Source organism: Lipotes vexillifer, unplaced genomic scaffold, assembly GCF_000442215.2.
Source record: "Lipotes vexillifer unplaced genomic scaffold, Lipotes_vexillifer_v1.1 scaffold213, whole genome shotgun sequence".
Lineage (NCBI taxonomy): Eukaryota > Metazoa > Chordata > Mammalia > Artiodactyla > Lipotidae > Lipotes > Lipotes vexillifer.
This window is the reverse complement of record NW_006780610.1, coordinates 2,057,383-2,064,772: the sequence shown is the minus strand read 5'-3', so window position 1 is coordinate 2,064,772 and position 7,390 is coordinate 2,057,383. Positions and strand designations below refer to the sequence as shown.

The 7,390-nt window shown below is 55.4% G+C and overlaps 1 protein-coding gene across 1 annotated transcript in view; it reads right to left on the bottom strand.

The window, feature by feature from the left end:
• HPCAL4 (hippocalcin like 4) overlaps nt 1–5,496 on the bottom strand; it is a 9,272-nt gene extending 3,776 nt beyond the window's left edge. Inside the window, exon 1 of the mRNA XM_007453769.1 lies at nt 5,124–5,496. The gene's annotated coding sequence lies outside the window, so the exon portion shown is untranslated. The remainder of the gene's footprint in view (nt 1–5,123) is intronic.
• Nucleotides 5,497–7,390: the final 1,894 nt, after the last annotated feature.

Genomic DNA, 7,390 nt, shown 5'->3' with positions numbered 1-7,390 from the left:
GCCCCCTGCATCGGCAGGCGGACTCTCAACCACTGCGCCATCAGGGAAGCCCAATTTCCTGAGCATTTATTGAGGTTGACTGTGTGCTAGGCCCTGTGCCGGTGATGGGGATAAAGTCGACATAAGCCAACCTTCACTAACTCATAATTGGGTCAAAGAGGTAGACGGCTGACTGTAAAGGGCCTTCAATCCACGCCAAGGAGTTTGGCCTTTACCCGTGGCGGCAGAAGCTCCTGGGGTTTTAAAGCAAGGGTTAAGAGGACCACATTCGTTCCACAAACACTTATAGATAGCTTACGATATGGTGCTGTGGACCCAGAGAGAAGGAATGTGTTTTAGGATTTTTCCTTTGGCTACAGTGTGCAAGATGACCTGGGTGCGGGAAGGAGGGAGAGCAGAGAGGTCCTGCTGCAGAGTTCAGGTGAGAGACGATAACACTAGGGTAGGGGTGGTGGAGGGATGTGGATGGACTGCGAGATGTTAGGAGGGGGCCTTAGCAGGACTTGGGGACTGACTGGATACGGGGGTGAGAGGGACAGAGGAATTGCGGCCAATGCTCAGATTTGGGGCTGAATAGATAGAGGTGGTGTTGCTGAGAAACAGGTTTGGGGAGAATGAAGAGTCAGTCCCCAGTGAGAACATGAGCCCCTCAAGTAGCCTGTGCCCAAGGTACAGGCCCTCCCCATGAAGCCTGGCTAGAGTGAGGCCCCCACCAGACCTGGAAGGCTGAGTGGACATTCAGGAATGTCCCACTAGAGCCCCAGTTTCCCAGGACATGGCCTGGGAGGTGAATTTGACCTGCCTGGAGTCTCTTTGGAGGGGTGCCAGACTCCAACTGCAGGGCAGCTTGTCATGAAGACACTCTGGAAAAGGAAGCCCTCAGGTTGGCAGAGGAATTCTACTTCCACAGCCCAGTGCATGCCAGTGTGGCTTCTAATCCTTACTGTTGGGAGTGCCCTAGATAACTAGATCTGAGATGGGTCAGGTCCATGCCCCTTCCCTTGCTATGTGACCTCAGTGAGTTACAGGATAGCTCTGGGCCTCAGATTCTTCTACTGGGCCATGAGGCAGATCAAGGAGCAGTAGGGGTAGCAACATCCTCTCCCACTTACCAAGCCCAGAGAATGAGGACTCCTATATGCTCCCAGAAGAAGGCAGGGAGGGGGAGGTGTGCCATCTTCAGGAACCTAGAACTGTGGGGTCCAAATCGGCTGCCCTGGGGCCAGAGTCAAGGGTACATGTGGAACACGCATGGGCAGAAGGAGGCAGGCTCCATCCTCAGCTGCCCCCTCCTCCAGCCCAAAGCACACTGAGGGCTCAGGGTATAGTTAAGAAAGCTCAAGAACCCAGGGGTGGAAGCATCTGACGGGGAAGGCAGAGCCTCTCCCTCTGCTCCTGTGGGATGTGCCTGAGTGTCTGCGTAAAGGGCTGGGAGTGGGTGGGAGCACATCAGCGTATGAGACTGCAAATCTGCCAGAGTGCACATGTGTGTGTGTGGGGGGGGGGGGGTTAACATAGACTTGTATTTGTATCAGTAAGGGTTTTCCAGAGAAACAAAACCAATAAGGGGTGTGTGTGTGTGTGTGTGTGTGTGTGTGTGTGTGTGTGTGTGTGTGTGTGTGTGTGTGGGGGGGGGGGGAGAGAGAGAGAGAGAGAGATGGCGTCTGTGTGGCTCTCACTTCCTGCCCCTTTTCTCCTCCTTCCCTGTGCTGCCTTCCTACCATTTTCTGTCTCCTGGGGCCATACCTGTTCTCAGTGCCCATTTGATCCCAGGCCCACCAAGGACTATGACTCCTCCTTCACCCCTCTTCATTCCTTCTAGTGCTCTTAGGTCAGCAGGCCAAAGCTGGTGACGCCCTTTAAGATCATCCCCTCATTTTAGTGAAAACTGGAACCCAGAGAGAGGAGAAAACTGGCTGAGTCACACCCAGGCTGAATCCATGCCGCCTGCCTGGACCACCCTCTCCAAATCATGGCTACTCTCGTCTAGTACAGACTCCTACCTGCCTTCCAGGAAAACCATAGCTCTGATCTCCCCCTTGGCCTCAGTGGGACCATCTTGGCGGCTCCAGGCCACAGTATCTGATACCCAGGAAATATCGACCCTTTGGGTGGCCCACCAGCGCCTCTGACTCAGCACATCTACAGCCAGACTCACCGTCAACCCGTGATGGTCCTTCTCTCTCCATTGCCCTTCCTTCCTTCCCTCCCTCATCCCAGTGGGGAAATGAGATCATGGTTACCGTTAGTTTCCCCTCTCCCTTTTCCCTAGGTTCAACTTGCTACCAAGTCCTATTGTTCCTTCTTTTGAAGTGTTCCTGGAACCTTCACCATGTCCTCTCTCCCCACATAGTCAGGGCCAGGGGCACAGCCAAAGGGGCTGAAACCCAGCTGGGGCACTGCTTGCCAAGCCATCCTGTGGGCTCAACTGCCTCGGAGGAGGTGCGTTTCCTTCTAATTCCTCTGTTCCATGAGAATGTCTTTTCTAGTTTTGCCCAGAAGTACAATATAGGCTAGGGGTGGCCATGCCCATGGGCCCCTGAAACTCCAGAATCCTCTAGAATCTGGTGTCAAGGTGTCCACCTGTCTTGCCTCACCTCCCACTGCTCCCCTCACAATTACATACTTTCAAGTTAGTCTTCTCACAGCCAGAACCTACTTCAACTATTGCTTAGCTGTCTCCATCTTCCTTAATATCCTCTCTTCTCTTCGGGGCTGATGCAGGCCTTCAGGCCTGACGGAAGCCCACTTCCTTATGATCAGCCTCTCCCAGCCTGGAGAGTTGACAGGCAGCAGCATGGACTCGGCATTCTGGGCATGAGGAGAACGTGTGAGCCCACGGAGTTGAGCCCCACAGGTGCGTAGACTCCAGAGCTCTCTGACCCTCACCTGCTGCTCTAGAATTCCACAATGGAGCCTGATGTGGGAGAGACTTTTGCGTTACACTCTTGTCTGAGCCAGAAAAAGTTCTCCAGGACTTTTGCTCCATGGCAAAGAGCTTATTCCCTCCCGATATAATCCAGTCTGTTTGGGAGCAGCTTTTTGGACAGTGAGGAAAGCACTTCTCCCCTTGCTCCTACTTGCCCCACACAGGTTGCCACTCTGCCCTCTGTGGCAACACAGAACTGTTCTGCAGAGACCTAAAGGCCACATCTGGAACACAGAGATGTTCACTGAATGTCCCTTTGTGGATTATATACAAGGGGCAGAACCCCCTTCTTTCTCCTTGGAATGGCGTCAGGCTGTTTTGTTGATCTGTGTTCTTCTGCCATTGCTCCCACTTAGAGACAATGGAACCCAGACCCTAGGAAAGGAAGAGTTCACCCAAGGTCAAGTACAGCCTATCAGCAGAAAGGCGAAGGCCAGAACCCACTGGGGGCATGTTCTGTTGGAGCTGTGGCCTGGGTGCATGTGGGCAGGCTCCTCTTGAGAGCTGCCCTCCAGCTGTGAAGGAGCTGGCACTGCCCCATACACAAAGGCGCTGCCCTTCTGGGCTCAGAGGCTTCTTTCAGAGGGCAGGACTCAGGGTTGTGGGCTCCAAATGGGGAGGTGGCAGGGAGGGTGGGAGGGGCTGAGGGAGGCAATAATCCCACACCCTCACCCAGCTTCAGAGGAGCTGGTGCTGAGACTGTTGCCATGGTGACAACAGCTCCCTGGTCAGGAGATTTTTCTCTTTCCGCTCCTCCCTTTGCTCTTCTCCAAGCAGTGGCCATAGCAGCAAAAGCCAGGTCTTCTCCCTCTCCTTATTAGTGAGACACAGGGAATGATAAACAAAAGGTGGGCCCTGTTGAGCACCTCCACCTTGGAGCTGCCCATGCCATGCGGGCTGATGGTCTAGGAGGGACTCCGAACTGCTGAGGAGGAGCCTGGGCCTGGAGAGTATGTGGGAAGGGATTGGCCCGTACCCAGGCCTGGGTAAGAAGCAATGTCCTTTTGGTGAAGACTAAAGCCTCCTCTCTGAAATGTCCTAATGGTTCAGGGTAAGAGAGAAGGGGTCCTGTTCTCTCATAATCAACCACAGAACCAGAGTGCGTCAGTGTTGGAAGGCTTTCCAATATCATCTCATCAAGTCCACTCTCTGTCCTGCCCACCCTGCCCCTGTTCCCCATCTCACGAAGGATCAGAGAGGGAAGTGACTTGGCCAAGTCAAACAGCAACTGAGGCAAAGGCAAGATTTGAACCCAGCTCTTCTGCCCTCCAGGTTCAGGCTGCCTTAGGGAACGAGCAATACAGTCCACACGGAACTTTGGCCCAATCCCTACTGAGACACAGGAAGATAGGAGAGAGGGAGTGGCTGGGAGCAAGAAGGCCAGAGACGGTACGAATTAGAAAGATATTTGAGAGGTGGAATGAGAAAACTTCGTGCTTTGGCCGTGAGAAGTCAGGGGAACGGAGGAGGTTGGGACCTTGGCAGTGGTGACTGACAGGTATGCATGGTCTGCTGGGGAATGGCATCCCTGATTTATCTTGAAGCCAGGTGAAAGAGGCCAAACATGGGGCCTCTGCCTTGCACTGAGACCATGGGCAGGGGGGCCTGTTGAGAGAGTGTCACAAGGAGAACTGGGTGGTGAGCCTCTTCCCACCCCCAGGTATGCTGTGAGCTCTGTCACCTTGAGGGGTGGAGGTGGGGACAGTCTGAGGGGACAGTGTGAAGTGGGAGTGGGCTCTCTTTGGAGGTGGAGGCTGTCTTTTGGGGCAGGGACATTGCGATGTGAAGTGCAGTGAGCTGCCGGTGGGGTCGGGTAGGGGCTATCTGTGGAGGTGGGAGGTTACCATGGGGCTGAGCGGACTACCCACCTGCAAAGGAGGGAGGGTGATGGGTTCCTCTCTAGCACCGGCAACACCACACCCCCGTGTGTGTGTGCGTGTGACTGTGTATTGGGGGCCAGAGCAGTGGTTCCTCGGGGGGGTAAGGAGGAAGCTCTGCCTCCTTCCCTGGGACCTGTGGGGCGTGGACTGGAGTGGGGGGGTCCCCTGGCCAGGGGCGAGCCCTCCACATGCTGCCACCTATGCTGGAACCAGGGGTCAGGGAGATGAATCAGAGGGGGCAGGAGACGAGGGAATGAGAATGAAGAGTGGAGGGGGAAGGGACAAGGGCCTCCACCCGGCCCTGCCCACGTTACCTGAGGCCGTTCGCCGGGTCGCTGGTTGACTCTGAGCCTCGGCGGGCCGCGGAGACTGAGACTGGCTCGCGGGCCGGCGGCCAGGTTCCCCAAGGTCCGCGCCCGAGTCGCCTCCCAGCTCTTGTATCACTATGTGTCTCTCAGAGGCGACACGATTTGCATAAGCCCCGCCTCATCCCGGGCAGATTGGGCGTTGATTGGGTCGGCTGAGGCGGAGTGGCAGGCGGGGTTTCAGGTGGGGACCTGGTGCCCAGTGAGGCCCGGCTGCAGAACGGTCCCCCACCCCCACCCCGCCCTGAGCTTCCCAGAGTAGCGAGGAAAGAGCGGAGAGCTGTACCACCATCTGTACCCCGTCCTGAGGCTCAGACCCAGGGCCATCGTCTGAGGTTAAAAGTGTCCACGATTGAATTGGATTCGCAAAAACAACCGCATGGTTGCTATGGAAACGGAAGAGCCAAAGCTGAGTCTCTCAGCCTTTCCTTCTTAGGCCCCAGCGGGGGTGGGGATGGAAAAGAGGATGAGTCACAAGATGTGTCCCCCCCCCACCCCATATCCCACCCAAAATCGGAGGAGGGCAACGAGGAGCTGAGTTGGGGAGGGAAGAGATGAGGTGGTCAGCAGCCCACGCCTTCGCATCATCCCCTCCCCCAACACATCCACTCCCCTCAAGCCATGGCAGGTGGGCGAGTATGGCAAAGTACCCAGCCTCTACCTAGCCCCATGCTAGCCGTGGGCCCCCCACAGCCTCTAATTCCGATCCGTCCCTTCCTTATTTCTCACGGAGTCCCAGAGGCCTTCCAGAATCTCCCCCGGAAGGATCTGCCTGCCTCATGAACCCCTCCATTCCCCACCCTCCCGGCTTCCCGTCCCGTAGACGAAGCCTGTCCCCAGCCGCCAGTCTCCGGCCTCTGATGTTGACACAAGCCAGAGGCGGTTTACACTGAGTGGGTCTGGAAGGTTTCAGGGCCCTGGGAACACCTCCTCCCCACACTTGGGGGTCTCCCCAAAGCCGGGCCCGGCGGCCCCAGCTGCAGTCGCAGCTGAGAGCTCCTGACGCAAGGCAATGAGAAAGAATGCTTTTACTCCAAACTGGGGCGAAAGAGGAGCAGATAGCCTCGGGTTGGGCCACGTGCGGGGGAGGCACTTCTAGGCATCTGACAAAAGTAGGGCGGGGCATCTGGGGATTGGTTGAATCTGAGCCCGGATGTTGAAGAGCTTGGGGGGGGGGAGGCGGGGCTTCTGCCAATTGAGTGAGTGTTGAGGTGGGCTGCGCAATAGGGGATGCGGACCAGCTTGCCAAGAGGGGAGGCTAGGTTTCTCTGGCTGATCCCAGAAACTTCAGGACCAGGCTCGCTGGGGAGGAGCCAGTGGAGTTCTCTCTTTTTCTTTAGGAATCCTCCCGTTCCCCGTGAAATCTGTTTTGCTGTCCATCCTCCCAGCTGCAGGCTATGTCTTCTCTCTGGGGTCCTAGCAGGATGAGAGCATACCTGGGGCACCAATTAGCAGGCACGTCCCTGGCCCCTTTGTTTGGTGATTTACGAGAGACAGGTGTTTGAAAGCCCTGACTCTGTCACGTTCTGAGCACCCGGCCCTGGGGACCCAGAGACAGCCAAAACCCCATCCCTGCTCACAGATACCGTAATCTAAGGCATGAGGAAGTGGGGAGAGGCAGCATGAGATGCTGGAAGTGGTCTCTGGAACTCTAAAATAAAATCCCATCTTTGCCAATGACCCCACATGTGACCATGGGCAAGACCCTTCTCTCTCTGCCTCCCAGTCTGTAAAATGTGGGAGCTGGTACAGGAGGCCCAGGACAGCAGAGGAAGAGTTTCAACTAGGAGGGTGAAGAAAGGTTGTTTGTCACCCTGGACAGAATTATGTGGGCATGAATCTGACTGCTCCACTACACCTGTGAGCTTCTTAACAATAGGTAACATACAGATAGCTTACTTTGTGCCAAATGCTCTTCTAACACTCAATATGTATTGCCTAATTTATTTCTCATAAGAACTCTTCGAGGCAGGTACTTTTATCACTCCCATTTAACAGATGAGGACATTGAGGCACAGAACAGTTAAGTGACTAGCCCAAGTTCACATAGCTAGTAAAGCTGCAGAGCTGGGATTTAAACGCAAGCAGTCTGGCTCCAGAGCCCAGACTTGTTGCTAGTACACAATACCGCCTCTCTTTAAGATCATTCAAGTCCTCAACGGGAGGGGCCTTGGATTGGGATATTCTTTTCTGATCCTCCAAGGCATTAAAAAGAC